The sequence below is a fragment of the Lagopus muta genome, chromosome 28, assembly GCF_023343835.1.
Source record: "Lagopus muta isolate bLagMut1 chromosome 28, bLagMut1 primary, whole genome shotgun sequence".
Lineage (NCBI taxonomy): Eukaryota > Metazoa > Chordata > Aves > Galliformes > Phasianidae > Lagopus > Lagopus muta.
In genome coordinates, this window is record NC_064460.1 from 1,021,624 (window position 1) to 1,040,068 (window position 18,445).

The following is an 18,445-nucleotide window of genomic DNA, read 5'->3' on the forward strand; positions in this document are numbered from 1 at the left end:
TCTAGAGATTATTTGTAGCCTTTTGTGATTGCTGGTGACTGTCCTTTAATTCCAGTTGCAACAGGATTTCACTCAGGAACGCTGACATTTCTCTGCTTTTTTACCAGAAGGAAATTTTAGCAAAGAAGCATTCACTGTGGGCATGACATCTCAAAAAGAAAATATCAGATATGTAAGTTCATAGGCTGTTCAGATATAGATTTTGAATAAATAGTATTAGAAGGGGATGTGTTATTCTAGCAACAAAAGGTTGTAACTAGTTCAGTGCTGCTGTTGTGGGGGTGAACTAAAGAAGCAAGACATTATTAATTCTCTGAGCATAATATCCTGAAGCAAAACAGCTGGATTTTACTCTGTGCTTTGTGTTTTTATGTTAATTGATACTCAATCAGAAAGATATAGCAATATTGACATAGCACTTTTGTTTAAATGCAGATTCCTTTCTGGGTTCAGTAGGAAATACTCTGAAATGTTGTATTTGGTTGTATTGAACTTGAGACATGCAGTGAGAGATTTGACTTTTTTATGACCAAATGTTCGTCAGACAGCTAAAACCATTATTTTTTTCTCAGACTCACTATGTTTATATAAAATCAATTTCAAATGGTTTTTACAACATTGAAAACCTTGTTTGTTAGTTAGTTTTCTTTTTCTTTCATCATTTCCTATCCACTAGAAATTTCCTCACTCCTGCTTTCTTCTAGATCTAAACATGTTAAAGAAAATTTACCAGGAGAATATTTTTACATTCTTGTAGATCAACTGAGTGATCCATCAATATATAGTTGTAATTAAAATTGGAAAAGCTGAATTTAGTTGAAAGGACTGAATAATTTTAATGGAGGAATACTTTAAGAATGTAAATGCAGTGTATTTGCCTACTTATGTCATTGCTGCCTTGCAATTGTGCCAATGGAAATTCAAAAATCCATGTTTCATATTGAAAATTATTTAACATGGATATCTTTGATTCAATCTGAATCTGAAAGCAAAGGACGCAGCAGCTGGATTTCTAAAATGATAATGTATGTTTATGTGAGACATGAACTGTAGCTATGGTCTGTAGAGAAGTTTACTTTTTATTCAGAAAACATACACAGTAATAAATTGCCCTTTCTTTCATTGCTGTGTTTCAATACCTTGATACCGACCAGGGTGGCAAAGAAAAGCGTAGTTCACCCTCTGTCATCTCACATCTATTTCCTTGTTATTGCCAGCTTCTTTGCACAGTATGGCACATTTCCACTAGCAGGGTAAGCCACACACCTGTGTAGAAATGAGTAGGCATATGCCTTTAATTCCATAGGGTCTACGTTAAATCTGGAGGTATATGCCTTTGATTCCTTAGGATCTAAGTTAATTCTGAAGGTATATGCCTTTAATTCCATAGCATCTACATTAGGACTGTCAGCACTCAGTTGGCACAGTGGCACAGCACCCAGGTGACGCAGTTACACAACACACAGGTGACGCAGCACCCAGGTGACACAGTGACATAACTCCCAGGTTGCACAGCACCCAGGTGGCACAGTGGCACAGCACCAAGCTGACGCAGCACTCAGGTGGCACAGTGACAAAACACCCAGGTGATGCAGCACTCAGGTGACACAGTGGCACAGCACCAGGTGACACAGTGACGCAGTATCCAGTTGACTCAGCACCCAGGTGACACACTGACACAGCACAGAGGTGACACAGTGAAACAACACCCAGGTGATGCAGCACTCAGGTGGCACAGTGACACAGCACCCAGTTGATGTAGCACCCAGATGACACAGTGACACAACACCCATATGACACAGTGACACAACACCCATGTGACGTAGCACCCTGGTGACACAGTGACACAACACCCAGGTGATAAAGAGCCGACCGGTTCATGGCCCCGTGATTGCCAGCCCAAGCACAGGACCTTTTGACCAGCTACAGAATGAGGCAGCACTGTGTTTAAAAAGTTGGTTTCGCTTTTATTCAATACAAAAGGCTCTGGGTTGTATTTATCAACACAGCCCAAAATGAAACCCCAGCGTCCAGGGTTTCTGCTTAGCAGTGAGTCAATCAGCCTCCAGGCAGACACAAGGAGAAGCCTGACCCTGTGGCTACGTCAGCTCCTCTCCCTCCAGGCCTGGCTAGCCGTACTTCAATCTCACACTAGACCGGCCCTGGCCCTGAAGAGACGCAGCCTGAAGGAACACAGCCTCTCCATCTCTTGCCATAGATGAAGACCTGGCTCTGGCAAGCCCTCTTTGCTTGGAATGCAGCACAAGCCCTTCCCTTCCAGGTACCTCAGTTCCGCTGCCCTGTCCGTGACAGGAAAAGCACGGCCATGCCACAAAACCGGACGCTGACTCAGTCCGCTGCCTTTGGTGCCACCTCCGAGGAAGCATTCCAGCTGATTCGAGTGTCCTGTGGGCCTTCTCACTCAAGCCCTTCTCGCTTCTTTTTGCTCTCCTTCTGGGCTTCCTTCCTCAGCCGAGCAGCACTTGCCTTGGCTTTCTTCACTGTCTCGCCAGACGGAGTCCCAAGACTGTGCCAGTCCTACAAGAATCAAGGCACAAACGGTCAGGGAACCTTCACAGGTAACAAGTGGCTGACAGCTCACGTGGGGAGCTCAAATCACTGCCCGGGCAGCTGTGGCTGCCAGCACTGCAAACCGCCTTCCTGACATCAGGGCACACCAGAAACTCCACCTCTATCTCCTGCCCAAAAGTCCCATACGAACTTGAACCCAAAGCCATCTCCTGCAAGGCAGCGCCTGCACAGGGCTTGGACACTGCCTGGCAGCACACACAGCACAGCAGCAGCAGATGAGCTTGCACCCCAAGGCTTCTGGCATACATCAGGAACACGTGCACACGGAAGGAAGGGCAGGACAAATGATGGCACTCTCAGCAGTGCCAGGCACACCACCGTAGGCCACAGCTACAGATTGTTCCCTCCCTGCCCATTGCCCATGCCTTTCTATCAGCCTCAGAGAGCACGACTTACTGGCTTATGGCACCTGGAAACTGGCACAATTACAGCCAGCGCACAGAGCAGCTGCAAAGTGGCTCCACAGAAGAGATGGTGGCGCAGCACGTTCTCCACCAGTGTGGGCTCGGGGATCTCAGCTGGGAGAAATGCCCTTCAGCACCACACAGCAGGCAGCCTGCTGCTCTCCTGCTCTCAAGGAGGCTGCTTTCTACAAGAGGAGAGAAGGAGTCTTTATTCTCTCACGCACACTGCTGTTACAGGCTGACTTAGAGCTGTTCTGAGCATCTCCTTGGTCTACTGACCCAAGAACAAAGGACACGAAACTTGCAGCTGCGTTGTCTTTTACCACCTGCCGAGGAAAAGATTCCTCAAACTTGAGCATTGCTCCACTTGCAGGCGAGGGGAGCAGGAGCTGAAAAGGACAGGAGGACACAAAAGAAGGGCAAAGCTTAACAGAAAGCAGACCTGCTGCAGACAGTGCCACCATCTGTGTTTGAACAGCAGTGCCTTAGCGTACGCTCACAGTAAGGCACACCTACCTTGCAAGGGCTGCTCAGGAAGGTTGTGACACAGGCACCCATTGCTCGATTGCTCCCCTGAGTCCCAACTCCATTTCTCAGCCACTCACATGCCTCGATGTTCTGCAACAGAAAAGTCACAAGACGGAAATTCAATTCATTGCAGATGTCCTGAAACCTCCCTTCTCAGGGCAGTCACACTCATTTCTCTGCATGAGAACTCGAGGAGGGCTTACCGAGTGAGCAGCATTTACTGCCAGTTGGCAGCAGCAACCTATGCCTAACTCTAAACTCCTATCAGTAACCTATGCCTAACTCTAAACTCCTAACAGTAACCTATGCCTAACCCTAAACTCCTAACAGTAACCTATGCCTAACGCTAAACTCCTAACAGTAACCTATGCCTAACGCTAAACTCCTAACAGGAACCTATGCCTAATGCTAAAACTGAACTGAACACTAAAACTAAGCTAACACTAAAATCAACAACAAAGCCCAGAAGTGGGACCTAACTCCTACGGGGGGAAGATGGAACCGGGGGCCCGCAGAACCGCAGAGGAGCAACAAGGTGGAGGAGGAGCAGATGTTAGCAATGCCACCCAGCTAATGCCGGGGGCGGGGGCCACGCAGCGGGTAGGGAGCCGAGCGCCCGGACCAGCGATGGCGGAGCTGTGACCGCGCCAACACAGGGCCTGGCACGGTGGTGTGGTGCCAGGCCAGCTGTGCCACAGGCGGATCCACCTCCATGGGTTCCTCTGGAGGTGGATCCACCTCCATGGGCTCCTCTGGAGGCGGATCCACCTCCATGGGCTCCCCATGGTCGCTCACAGCACTGGCCCGGGCGCGATGGAACCGGGCTCCCTTCCTCCTCTCCCTCCGCTGCCTGATGGTCATGGTGGGCCCCCTCCTCCTCTTCGGTTCTGGGGCCCCCAGCTCCCTCTTCCCATTTAAAACCACTCTCTCCTCCTCTCTCGCTCTCTTCGTGCTGGACATGGCTGCCACCTGCCCAGCACTCTCAGAGACGAGTGCTCCGGGTGGGGCGGCAGTGACCAAGGTGACGGCTGTGACATGGGGAAGGTTCCACAATGGCACCTGTTTTGGGAGTGGCGTTCCGCACAGGATGAGGAGGGGGCTGCAGGGCACGGGACGGCGGCTAGAAGGCGCTCCCTGTGCCCAGCGGGCAGCCCTTCTCTGCGGCCAGCAACAGGGCACAGAGGAGCCGAAGCCGAGGAAAGGGCCCTCAGGCTCTTCACCCTCTCCCTCCTGCCATGTGGGAATCCCCTTCTGGGGCTGGGCCACGCAGCACACAACACTCAGGGCACGCTCAGGGATGTCCTGAGGTCAGCGCAAACAACGGCGCGCTCCAGAGTGGAGCTGACGACGCCTGCCTGCTGGGAGACAGAAGCCCCGGCTTCCATTTCAGCATCCAGCGCCTCCTCCTGCGGCGCAAACATTGAGCGTCTGGGCGCTCAAACATTACCTACGTGAATGCATCCCAGCGAGTTCTCCACAAAACTTTCCGAGTCTTTGAGGTTTTTTCCCTTAAATCTGGGGATTTCTCTCAGAAATTCCAGTTTTTCCCTTTAAATCTGGGGTATTTCCCCTTAAATATGGCTTTTTCAGCAAGAAATCCCTGTTTTTTTTCTTAAATCTGGGGTTTTTCCCCCTTAAATCTGCTGCTTTTCTTCTTAGATACGGCTTTCCTACTAGGAAATCCCTGTTTTTCCCCTTAAATCTGGGGTATTTCCCATGAAATATTGGTTTTTTTTCTCCCAGAAATCCCAGTTTTTCCCATTAAATTTGGGGTTTTCCCCCTTAAATATGGCTTTTTCTGCTAGAAATCTCTGCTTTTCCCCTCAAATCTGGGGGTTTTCCCCTTAAATTTGACTTTTTCTGCTAGAAATCTCTGTTTTTCCATTCTGTCTGGGGTTTTCTCCCAGAATCCCTCTTTTTCCCCTTAAATCTGGGGTATTTTCCCTTAAATATGGCTTTTCCTGCTAGAAAATCCCTATTTTTTCCCCTTAAATCTGGGGTTTTCTCCCAGAAATCCCTGTTTTTCCCCCTTAAATCTGAAGTTTTTCCCCTTAAATTTGGCTTTTTCGGCAAGAAATCCCTGTTTTTCCCCTTAAATCTGGGTTTTTTTTCTCTTAAATATGGCTTTTTCTGCTAGAAATCCCTGGTTTCCCCCTTAAATCTGTTTTTTTTTTCATTAAAACTGGGGTATTCACCAAGAAATCCCTGTTTTTCCCCTTAAATCTGGGGTTTTTCCCATTTAATATTGATTTTTCTGCTAGAAATCCCTGCTTTTCCCCTTAAATCTGGGGTTTATCCCCTCAAGTATGGCTTTTTCTACTTGGAATCCCTGTTTTTCCCCTTAAATCTGGGGTTTTTCTCTTTAAAACAAGGGTTTTCTGCTAGAAATCCTTGTTTGTCCCATTAAATCTGCAGTTTTTCCCCCTAAATGTGGCTTTTTCTGCTTCACATCCCTGTTTTTCCCCTTAAATCTGGGAATTTTCCCCTGAAATATGGCTTTTTCTGCGAGAAATCCCTGTTTATCCCTTTAAATCTGGGGTTTTCTCCCAGAAATCCCTGTTTTTCCAATTTAATCTGATGTTTTTCTGCAAGAAATATCTGTTTTTCACGTAAATGTGGGGTATTTTCCCCTTAAATATTATTTTTTTCTGCTAGAAATCCCTGTGTCACTCATTAAATCTGGTGTTTTTCCCTTTAAATATGGCCTTTTTTGCTAGAAATCTATTTTTTTCCCTTAAATATGGCTTTTTCGGCAAGAAATCCCTTTTTTTCCCATTAAATCTGGGGTTATCCCCTTAAATCTGGTGTTTTCTCCCAGAAATCCATGATTTTCAACTTAAATATGGCTTTGTCCTGCTAGATATCCATGTTATTCCAATTAAATCTGGGTTTTCCCCCTTAAATATGGCTTTTTCTCCCAGAAATCCCTGTTTTTCCCCTTAAATCTGAAGTTTTTCCCCTTAAATTTGACTTTTTTCAGCAAGAAATCCCTGTTTTTTTCCCTTAAATCTGGGGTATTTCCCCTCAAATATGGCTTTTTCTGCTAGAAATCCCTGTTTTTCCCACTAAATCTGGAAATTTTCTTCTTAAATCTGGTGTTTTCTCCCAGCAATCCATGATTTTCAACTTAAATATGGCTTTATCCTGCTAGATATCCATGTTTTTCCCATTAGATCTGGGATTTTTCAACTTAAATATGGCGTTTTCTACTTGAAATCCCCATTTTTCCCTTAAATCTGGGCTTTTTCCCAGAAATATGGCCTTTTCTACTAGAAATCCGTTTTTCCCCTTAAATTTGGCTTTTTCTGCAAGAAATCCCTGTTTTTCCCCTTAAATCTGGGGTATTTCCCATTAAATTTGGCTTTTTCTGCTAGAAATCCCTGTTTATCCCTTTAAATCTGGTGTTTTTCCTTTGAAATCTGGGGTTTTCTCAAGAAATCCCTCCTTTTCCCCTTCAATCTGGGTTTTTTCCCCTTAAATGTGGCTTTTTCTGCTGGAAATCCCTTTTTTTCTCCTCAAATCTGTTTTTTTTTTTTTTTTTTCCATTAAAACCAGAGTTTTCTCCAAGAAATCCCTGTTTTTCCCCTTAAATCTTGGGTTTTTCCCTTAAATATGTCTTTTTCTGCAAGAAATCCCTATTTTTCCCATTAAATCTGGGGTTTTTTTCCCCTTAAATCTGGTATATTTCTCCTGAAATACTGTTTTTTTTCTCCCAGAAATCCCTGTCTTTCCCTTAAATCTGGTTTTTTTTTTCCCAGAAATATGGCATTTTCTACCAGAAATCCCTGTTTTTCCCCTTAAATCTGGGATTTTTGCCCTTAAATATGGCCTTTTCTGCTAGAAACCCCTGTTTTTCCCACTGAATCTGGAAATTTTCTTCTTAAATCTGGTGTTTTTTCCCAGAAATCCATGATTTTCAACTTAAATGTGGCTTTATCCTGCTAGATATCCATGTTTTTTCCCATTAAATCTGGGGTTTTTCAACTTAAATATGGCTTTTTCTGCTAGAAATCCCTCTTTTACCCTTAAATCTTGTGTTTTTCCACTTAAATATGGCTTTTTCTGCTAGAAATCCCTGTTTTTCAATTAAATGTGGGGATTTCCCAGAGAAATCCCTCTATTCCCCTTAAATCTGGGGCTTTTCCCCTGTAATATGGCTTTTTCTGCTTGACATCCGTTTTTCCATTTAAATCTGTTTTTTTTTCCCTTAAATCGTGTGTTTTCTCCCAGTAATCCTTGTTTCTAGCCTTAAATATGGATTTTTCTGCTTGAAATCCCTTTTTGTCCCCTTAAATCTGGGGTTTTCTCCAAAAAATCCCTGTTTTTCCCATTAGATCTCGGGTTTTTCCCGTTAAAACTGGGGTTTTCTCTTAGAAATCCCTGTTCTTCATCTGAAATCTTGGGTTTTTCCCCTTAAATACGGATTTTTCTGCTAGAAATCTCTGTTTTTCCCCTTAAATCTGGGGTTTTTCCCCTTAAATATTCGGTTTTTCTGCTAGAAATCCCTGTTTTTCCCCTTAAATCTGAGGTTTTCTCCCAGAAATCCCTGATTTTCCCCTGAAATCTGGGGTTTTTCCCCTTAAATATGTTTTTTTTCTGCTAGAAATCCCTGATTATCCCATTATATCGATGGTTTCCTGCTAGAAATTCCTTTTTTTGCCCTTAAATGTGGGGTTATTCCTCTTAAATCTGGGGTTTTTTACCTGAAATGCCTTTTTTCCCCATTAAATCTGAGGTTTTTATCCCCTTCTAGCCCACCTATTTGCCCCCTACAGACATCTATACAACCACATTCTCTAATATCCTCCCTTAGCCTTCTATATCCCTCCCCATCGCTCTCCCCAGCCCCTGGAGTCCCTCCACAAACCCCCTCCAATGCTCCCTATAGCACCGTGTCTCCCCTAACCTCCTCACAGCCCTCTATTGCCCCAAATCCCCCAGACCCAGCCCTGGAGCCCCGTTTACCCCAATCCTCTACCACAGCCCACTCCAGCCCCGTGTGCCTCCCTGCACCCCAACAGCCTTCTGCAGCCCCCTGCCCCCCCGCAGCCCTCCCCAGCTCCCCACAGCTTCCTCGCCCCCTCGATTTCCCCGTCAGCCCCCTGTATCTCTCCCAGAGCTCCCCGGAGCCCCATACCGATCCCACATCCACAGCCCGTCCCATATATATCCCACTTCCCCACACCCCATCCTGTCTCCGTCCACATCCCCACATCCCAGCCCTGCTCCCAGCCCCTCACCCCACACGAAGGTGGCGGATGGCCGCGCAGGCTTCCTTCCTTGTCCCGGTGCCGCTCTCCCTCCCTCACGGCTCCGGCGCCGCTGTCCTCAGCACCGCTCCCGCCTTGCCGCGGTTCCGTCTCGGTGCTGCCCGGACAGCTCCGGCGCACAGCGCCTGTGGGACCGGCACCGTCTGAGGGGAGAGCCGGCTGCCAACGGCCGTTCCCGCGCGCTGCGCCTCAGCCAATCGGAGCTGGCGGCGGTGCTGCTGACCAATCAGAGGGACGAACGGGCCGGAACTTCCCCTGACTAATGAGAGTCCGGGGCGGGACGGGGCTGCCGCTGACCAATGAGAGGCACGAAAGGGGCGGAACTGGCCCTGACTAACGAGATTCCGGGGGCGGGGCTGAACTGTTGTGGGGGAGGGGCTCGGAGTGTTCCCTATTGCTATGGGGGATGGGATGTGGGATCGGGATCGGGATTTGGGAGGAGGAGTTGGGATTGATGGGTGTGAGATGGGCTTGGGGTGAGGGATTGGGAATGAGATTTGGAATTGGGGCTGGGATGTTGGATGTGGGGTTGGGATGTGGGGTGCGGGGATATGGATATGGGATGGATGCGGGATGGGATATCAGGAAATGGGATCTATATGGGATGGGCTCTGGTATGGGATGGACTTGGAATGGATGTGGCATCGTAGAACCACAGAATCATGGAACTGCTCAGGTTGGCAGATCAGCGCTGCCTCTGAACTCAGTGCCATCTGTGAACGTGCCGAGGGCACCCTCAGTGCCCTGCTCAAGATCACTGATAACAGTGTTCAATAGGAGCGGCCCCAATACCGAGCCCTGGGGGGCAGCACTCGTGAGCGGCCGCCCCCTGGAAAATCCTGCTCTGGGTGTACAGAGTTCGCCGGGTCCCTGTGTGAAGACAAAACTGCCAGGAGCCAAACGGTGTGGAGGCAGAAGAGCCGTGACGTGGGAGGCATCTGATGCCTGTCCGTCTGCATGGCAGGCCCAGCCGCCCCTGCTTCCCCCCTCCGTGGGAACTGCCCCTGCTGCCGCTGCTGGAGTCTCTTCTGGCCGCGGTGACTGATGCGATTGCGATTCCCCTCCATCCGCCCTGCCTGCTGCCCATCCCCACGGCAATTCACGGCACTGGGCAGCGCAGGAGAGCTCTGTGAAACGCCCTCGGCATCCCGCCGCACAAAGGACTGCAGGGAGAGAGGAGGGCTGGGGCTGCTGGTGGCATGGGCCATCCGTGGTGCCCTATCCTGCCCTGGAGGCGGCCGTGGGGAGCTGGGGGGCTGTGACACGGCACAAATGACTGCAGGCAGAGGGACGTAGCAAAGGGAATGCAAAGCTTTTAATAACCTATCCGAGAACACAATGATAAAGAGAACCAACAGTAATCCTACAATTCCTGTCCCACCATAGCTGAGCGCCCAGACAACGTCCCATCCCACTGCAATGCTGACTCTGGAGGACGGCTCAGTTCTGGAGGGGAGGGATGGGGCCGCTGGTGGTGCCCCTGGAACGCTGCTGCTGCTGCCTGGTGCTGCGGGGCCGGCAAGGAGCGCAGGGTTACGGGTAGCCGTAGTGGTCAGCTATGGCCATGTCTATCTCCCGCTGCACCAGGAACTGCACCGGGCCGATCTTCATCAGCCGGGCCGCCTGCTGCCGCTCCTCCTGGGCCAGCTTCTTCATGTGCTCCCGCTCGGGCCGCTGCTCAGCTGTGATGGGCAGTGACTCCTCCAGTGCTGTGGGTGCCGCACCGCCACTTGCCCGGGGTCCCATGCAGGGCACAAATTCCATGGGGCGCTGGGGCTGAGGCTGTGGTTTATGATACTGTGATGGTGGGTCCCTCTGCAGCGGTGAGCTCCCCCGCAAGGGCGGGCACGGGCAGCTCGGCGCCATTTTCTTTGCAGTGCCCTCCTCTCGCGCCGTGCTGCCTGGAGGTGCTGGCGCCACCCGGTCTGTGCTGGCAGGTTGGGGCTGGGGAGCAGCGGGGCCAGCACTGGCCGTAGGCTGGGGCTGCAGAGAGGGTGGCCGGCGCAGCGGCCCCATCACAGTCACCCTCTGCCCCAGCGGGTGCACAGCCTGGATGGATTCACACAGGTGCATGCGCAGCTCGCTGGCAGTGCCCACTTGCCCGCTGCCGCTGGCTCCTGCGCTGGCCCCAGACAGCTTCCCTTGGCACGGGTGTTTGTGGCCCTTTCTCACTGTTCTATCTCTCTGCGGCGGCAGCTTCCTTCTCTTGGCTGGGGCGCTGCTGTTGGGCTGCTCCTGCTGGGAGCTCTCCCCTTTCTGGGGGGTGCCGGCAGGCGCAGGGCGCTTGGCCCCCTGCTTGGTGCTGCCCCTGTTCTTCTTTTCTGCCTGACCCACCTGGGGCTCCCTTTGCTGCACCTCCTCAATGGGCTGTGCTCTTTGGGCTGAGAGAGGTGCGCTGACAGCCAAGGTGGTCGGCCGTGGGCTGAGTGGAGCACTCGGTGGTGGCACGACAGGGCGCAGCTCCGACAGCCCGCACTGCAGCTCAGGCAGGAACCCGGGGGATGGAGGAAGCCCCCAGAAAGGGTCGGTTGGCGTCTCAGAGGCAGCCTGTGTGCTGAGCTCTCTGCTGTCCCTGGGGTTGTCAGGGAGCTCAGCAATGAAGCATGCTGGGGCGGAGCTGCTGGGGTTCTCATGGGGGACCTCAGCAGCTCTTGCCACGTCTGAAAATGCAAAAACATCCCCCAAATGGCAATGAGAGCCTTCTCATACCCACTCTGTGCAAACACGCACCTGCAGCTCTGCAGCCCCAAACTCACCATTGATCCAAGAGAGCAAACCCTGGATGTCCGTGATGTCCTCCGGCACATCTGAGCTGCTCGCCACTGCTGGGAAAAGCAAGAAAAAATCCCAAAGAGTCAATGCCAGCTCTCCTGTACTATGTTCACAGCAAGGGATCTTGGGTGAACGTTGGGTTCCCATTATAAATCAGGAAAGGAGAGGTAACTGTCAATCCCAGGGATTAAAACCCCAAGCAACACGCATTGAGAACAGTCCCAGGAAAGAACAGGCAGAAAGCCTAACTAGAAAGACAGTGCACCAAACCCAGATGCCTACTGTGTGTCTGTACCTCTCTTGGGTGCTGTGCCACACTCCTGGCTTTCCACATGGCTGCGCTTCAGAGGAAGGCCACTGGCACCAGCTTCTGACAGAAAGGAGACAAGAAAGACATGAAGAGCATCTCTTTGGAGGAAGATTTGAGCACTGCCAACCACAAACTTCTGGTCTTCAGCAGCAGTTTTGTCAGTTTGCCTTTCTGCTGCTGCAGCCTTGTGCCACTTCTGCAGTCAGCACAGAACTGCAGTCCCTTCCTCTCCCCTCCATCACAGCAGCCCTTCATGCAGCCCTGTTTAGAGGCAGTGCCCACACCACAGCTCACAGGAGCTTCTTACCTGCGGAGGCTTTCCGTTTCCCCCCTTGCCCCGCACCGTTCCACAGATGCACAGGTTTTGTCCCTACAAGAACAGATGGTGTGTTGATTTCACAGACACCAGCAGGCAGCAGAAGTACTGTCCAGTAAGCCCATCTCCCCCCAGAAAACAGAAAGATGCTACTTTGACAGCTCAAACACAACTGATAGTTCACTTCTCACTGCCCCTTCCTGCACTCCAAACGGATGCTTACTTGACATCTCCTGCAGCGTTGCAATCTTCAGCTGCCTTGATTCCTGAGTTCTCCTTTTGGAGAGGAACCTACAGAAAGTACCAATAAGTGAAAAAATCATGACGAAGAAGCATTTTCCCAGCTTTCTTCTGCCATGCAATGTCGTCTCTTGAGGAAGGCAATGCTTGGAAATCAGATGGCTGCAAGAACTGCCTGCCCATCCCTAGCTGCAGCTGGTGTCTGACTGCCATGGCTTCTGTCAGCAAGTGCCCCAGGCCCCCTTTTCCCCCACAGGTGTTGCTGACCGCCCATGTCCCCAGCTGAGCACCTGGCTCTCTGCCGTGACTTCAGCGCGGTTTGCTGAAAAACCTGCTGGGCATGGCACACCAAGCAACCCACGGAGCAGAGAGGCACAAGTTGCACCCTATGAAGTCTGCGCTCTGCTTCCTTTTTAAGGTCTGACATGAAGATGGGAGCCTGGCAGCAATTTTCCAGAGGAGGAATGCCTTTTCGTCATCCTCACAGAAACGTGGGATGGAATCTGAACAAGAATCCATTTCCCCTGGATACAGCCATTCAGAAGGGCACTGTTTGACCTGGGAACTCCTCCCCAGCCCAGCTTTTCTGCTGATACCTCCCAGCACCAACCCCAGCTCACCTGGTCAGCCTGCTCAGCCGGAGCTGTGCCCAGCTGACGCACACGCCGCAGCGCTGCTCCCAGTGGGCTCTAAAGGATGATCTCTCTCGAGAAAAGCACAGAGCTCAGTCTCAGTGTGCACCACGCTCACTAGAGCACCAGCTCTGCTCCCAGCTGTGGCACAAACGCTCCCAGCCCGGCAACGACTGTGACCTCAGCAAGTGCCTGCTGTGCTTTCATCATAGGCAAAGGAGTGGTCACCTCCCAGATCCAAATTTTAGGAAACATGAGACTCACCCAATGAGGTGAATGGGGTTAATTGAATGGGGGTTAATTGAAGTAAAGCAACAGAGAAGTGAAGATGACCCTTGTGCAGCCCAATAGAAACGCAGTATGGCCTTGTAGTGGTCAGCGGGGTCCCAGAGGAACAAGTAGGATCTGGGAGGAGTGCACAGCAGTACGGACCAGAAACGTGCAGCATGGCCAAGTGAAAACCAGTAAGGAGCAGCATGGCCTCAGAGCGGTCAGTGGAGCCCTATAGGAATCAGCAGAAAGCAACAGGAAGGCACAGCTGTGCCCAGGGCCAGTGCCGGCCTCTGCCTCTGACTTTGGGCCCTCGGCCTGGTGCCGGCCTCTCGGGCTGTGCGTCAGGCCTAGGCCTGGTGCCGGCCTCTCAGGACTGGCTTTAGGCTCCACGGCCGGTGCCAGCCCACCCGGCTGTAGGTGTGGCTGTCAGCCCTGGCTCTGGCGCTGCCCCTGTGGCTGTAACCGCGGCATTATGGCCCAGGGCTGGTGCTGGGCTCTCTGGCTGGAACTTCAGACTTCAGGGCTGGCTCTCAAGCTGTGGCTTCAGGCCCGAAGCTGGTGCCGGCTTCTCGTGTTGTGGCTCCAGGTTTAGGCCCAGGGCCAGTGCAGCCTCTCTGGCTGGACTTCAACCCAGGGTCGGTGCTGGCCGCTCAGGCTGTGGCTTCAGGTCCCTTGGCCGGTGCCAGTCTCTCTGGCTGTGTGTTTAGGCCCCAGGGCCACTCCCGGCTTCTCTGGCAGCATCTTTAGGCCCAGGGCGTGTGCCAGCCTCTCTAACTGGGGCTGTGGCTGTGAGCCCCTGGGCTGGATGCAGCCTTTGGGGCTCTGGCCCAAAGTCACCAGGCCTGGTACCAAATTGTAAGAAAACATGAGGGCCACCCAATGGCGTTATCTGAAGTAACAAAACAGAGAAATTAAGATGACTCTTGTGTAACCAGCCTGGGTCATCCTCTCGCTCAGGCACCGCATGACCAGACCCAGGAGATGTTGCACCCAGGCTGCCCCCAGATTGGAGGCCGGAAGGATTTGGGCTTCCAAGCAATCAGCCAGCATTTGGATGAGTCAGCCCTCTGGTTTTCATGAGGACAGACAATTCCACCTTGGAAAGCCATCTGGGCAAAGGCAGAACAGCTTTGTTCTTGGGCCACAGCACTCCGTGGCCAGGCGCTGCTCAAATGCTGGGCCTGCATTTCCTCCTGGGCATCCACGTGTGCTCTGACTCCGCTGCAGCTTTCTGCAGGGTCTGTGGCTTCCTGCTGAGGAGCTCCTCGAGTTCTTCTGCAACTGCCCCCCAGCATCACTGCTGCCTCCTCTGGTGCCGTACCAGGAGATGCGTCAGCGTCCATCAGCCTGCACTTCCTTCCTCCCAGCAGCAGCTGCTCCTGCACTGACCTTCACTCACACTGGATGCCGTCCACTTCTAGCGCCAGCTGACCTGCGAGACAGAGAAAGGAAATGTGGCATTGGCACAAATGCAGACGCCCGAGGCTGTGCCACCACCACGTACTGCAGCCTTGGGAAGCCAGCTGCCACTGCAACCTTGGTCAGAATTAAAGCAGGCACTGTAAATTAAGTGTGACTTCTGAACTGAAGGAATTGCCACAGTCAGAAATAAATACTGAAATCGCTTACTGAACTGTAGGTGGTTACCTCTGAATTCTTTTGCTTTTGCAAAGCAAGCTCCCTGCAGTTGTCAGGTGCACACATGCGTGCTTGTGCCCCTGGCCCATAGTGTGAAGCTCTGCAGAAACTGGGGCAGACAGCATCTTCTGAGGGCTGAGCTAGAGGGAAAGAGGAAAAATGTCACACACAACACAGAGAATAGTCACACCAAAGTTTTATGAGGCTCTGTTGCTAAACACAGTGCGACACGGGCTGTGAAATGATGCTGGGGGAGAAAACATGGCGTTTACCTGGTCTGAACAAGGTGGATTCCTTCAAGTTCCTCATATCCACAGCCATTCCTCATCACTTCTGTTCGTCCAGGAGCAAAAGCTGCACCAAGGGAGCAGGCAGAGGGTGGGGAGAAGAGAGAGGAAGAGCAGGTCAGTAAGCAGGACTAAGTCATCCCTCTTGCAGAGACAAATAAAACCAGAGGGGAAGCTGGTTACAATGTGGCACACACAGAAGTCTTACACAAAACCGTAATAGCATTATAACGTTCTGTGTGTGCAGAAGAGCGCTCAGCAGCAGTGCAGCAAAAGCTCTCTGCTGTTGTTTCCACAGTGGCTTTAGAAGCTCCTGCTCTCCCTCCAAGAACAACCTTGCATCAAGCGCTGGCGCAGAATCACAGAATGGCCAGGGTTGGAAGGGACCTCAAGGATCACGAAGCTCCAACCCCCTGCCACATGCAGGGCCTCCAACCTCCATTTCGTAGTAGACCAGGCTGCCCAGGGCCTCATTCAGTCTGGCCTTGAACACCTTCAGGGACGGGGCATCCACAGCCTCTCTGGGCAGCTGTTCCAGCACCCCTCCACTCTCTCTGTTACCTGCCTAATTGGCCTAGCACGGCTGCCACCACTTTCAAGAGGTGGTAATTAATGCTGGCAGTTTAAGTCCTTAGCCATGGTCTGGATAGAGATGGTGGTGTGATAGGATGTGCTGGGTGGTGATGACCAGAAATGACTGGGATGGGATATCCTTAGTGGGAGGGGAAACCATTGCTGGAGGGATAACTCACTGCAGGGATGGCAAGTCCCCACAGGGATGGGCAGAGCCTTGGTAAGGAAGAGCAGTGGGCTGCAAAATGCCCAGCGGGATGGTCACTGATCATTGGGATGGGAAACGACGGGGATGGGAGGATGTTTGGGTACGAAAACTGAAAGCATGGCAAGCCAGGGGGAAAGGGGCTGAGCCCAACGGTCACCCGTGGGGGGAGGGGCTCCCCCAACTGCCACTCTCCAGCTGTCATGGCAGGTAAGGCAGCATCTCCCCCTGCTCTGACGCTCCAGCTGACCCCAGCACCCCAAATCTCACCCCTGTGACCCCACATCTCACCCCAGCACCCCAGTTCCCACTCCTGTGACCCAGGTCTCAGCCCAGTGCCCCTTCTGGCATTTCCCCACAGAGAGATTCCCTCGAGGAGCGCTGACGGTGCCTCTGACACCCGACGCCATTTTCCTTCTTGCGACTGTGCCGCCACCGGACCCCACCTGGATGCAGCCCACCATCCGTGGACCGATGCCGGTACCCCCCCAACCCTTCCCTGTCCCCACTGCCACCCACCTGGCACCTCGGCCCTCTGTCTGGCCCAGGCTCCCAGGTGTCTGGGGACAGGCAGCGCAGCTCCCGCCTGGGGGGCTGCCCCCAACCCTGGCTCAGCTGCCACCTGTGGGCCTGACCCCAACCGCGGGGCTGCACTTACCGGTGCTGCTGCTCCGACCTGGGGGGCTGCACCCAGGGACGGCTCCCCCCCCCGCCCCTGCTCCCTGCCCGGGACGTCCCCTGCCCACAGGGACGCTGCCGCCCCAGCGGCCGATGGGGCTGTGGCCCGGGGCCATGCCACTCCACGTGGAGCCCCTGCAGCCTGCAGGCACCTGCCTGCCGCAGGCCCCTGGCCACCCCGGCCCCCCCCCAGTTCTTTTGCAGGTACCCTCCCTGCAGGAGCAGGTGCTCCCCATGCCCTGCACCCTGCCCACCACCTGGGAGCCGCTGATGGAGCCCTTCCAAGATGCCGTGCTGCTCTCGGAGGACCAGGGGCACCCAGCGCCCACCGACGTGTGCCCCCACCCCGCCACGGCTCTGCTCACCTGCAGCACAGCCACGCTGCAATCACGCGGTGAGTTCAGGGGCTGCAGGGCAGGAGGCAGGCTGTCTACTGCGTGGGGCTGCGGGAAAGCTGGCATTGCCCCGCTGGGCATTTTCTTCATATTTCCAGATGCAAGGACTGGCGCAGATCCTGCGGATGGCTTCGCAGACGTCGATGATCTGCTCACCTGGATCAACGAGGGTGAGTGTGGGCGATGAAGAACTGGCACGAGAGTGTCTGCACTGAGTGGGTGAGCAACAGCTGGCATGGCCCTGCTGGGGATTTTCTTCCTTTCCCAGGAGCGACAGCGAGCACTGACATTCCAGACGACAACGTGGAAATGGGCCATGTGCTCACGGGGATCAGCGAGGGTGAGTGTGGGGGCTGTGGAGCTGGTGGGTGGGTGTCTGCAGAGAGAGGCTGTGGGAAGGCTGCCATCATCATTCTGGGGATGTTCTTGCTTTTTCAGAAGAGCTGAGCACTCTGGAGGTCCCGCAGGAGAACCAGGACCTGCCTGTTGTCCCAAGGGAGGAGACCAGAGACGCTGCCACGGTGCAAGAGGAAAATCTTGGGAACCAGCTGCTGCCGGAACTGGACGGCCGTGAGCAAGAAGAGCTGAGGAGGTGGATCGCAGCCACGGAGCCACCGAGCCCGGATGTCCCCAGCAGTCTGGACTCGTCTCCTTTCATCGCAGAGCTCCCTGACTTCCCCAGGAGCAGCAGGGAGCTCAGCAAAGAGACACAGGCTGCCGCGACCCTCAGTGACCCATTCTGGGGGCAGCCAGCATCCCCTGGGCAGCTCTCTGAGCTGCTGCCCCGCAGCCCTTTTCTGCTGGCCCCCATCACACCTCCACACCTGTCCCTGCTGAGCTCCCTGGCTGCCCCCACGCCTCCTTCGCCCTGCACGGCACATCTCCTGGAAGAGGTGCGGCGTAGGCAGCCCCGCGTGGTCCTCAGCCGCCTGGCACTTCCAGCCGGCTGTGTCTCCTGCCGCGTGGCAGACCAGCAGCACAGGGACGGCACCGAGCCGGCCAAGCATCGTGTGCCTCCTTTGGTGCACACTGGACAACTGGTGGAAGAGGCACGGCAGAAGCAGCCCCGCGTGGTCCTCAGCCGCCTGGCACTTCCAGCTGGCTGCATCTCCTGCCGCGTGGCAAGCACGCAGCACGGGGACGGCACCGAGCCGGCCAAGCGCCCAACGCCCGCCTGCGCCAGCACTAAAGGCAAGAGCAGCAGGCGCAAGCAGCACGCTGGCAGCATCCCAGCCAGGAAGAGGAAGCTGCCGCCGTGCCAGGGTGTTCCAGCCCACCAACAGCCACGCTAGGCGAAGCTGGCTGTGTCAGCGCAGTGGCCAGCATGAGGAC

General features: G+C 53.3%; 1 protein-coding gene and 1 pseudogene across 1 annotated transcript in view; both read right to left on the bottom strand.

Moving 5' to 3' along the window:
• Positions 1 to 2,738, bottom strand: part of LOC125685572 (UPF0669 protein C6orf120 homolog) — a 35,444-nt pseudogene extending 32,706 nt beyond the window's left edge.
• LOC125685440 (AT-rich interactive domain-containing protein 1A-like) overlaps positions 1 to 18,445 on the bottom strand; it is a 109,847-nt gene that overhangs the window by 71,581 nt on the left and 19,821 nt on the right. The gene's annotated exons all lie outside the window — the stretch shown is intronic.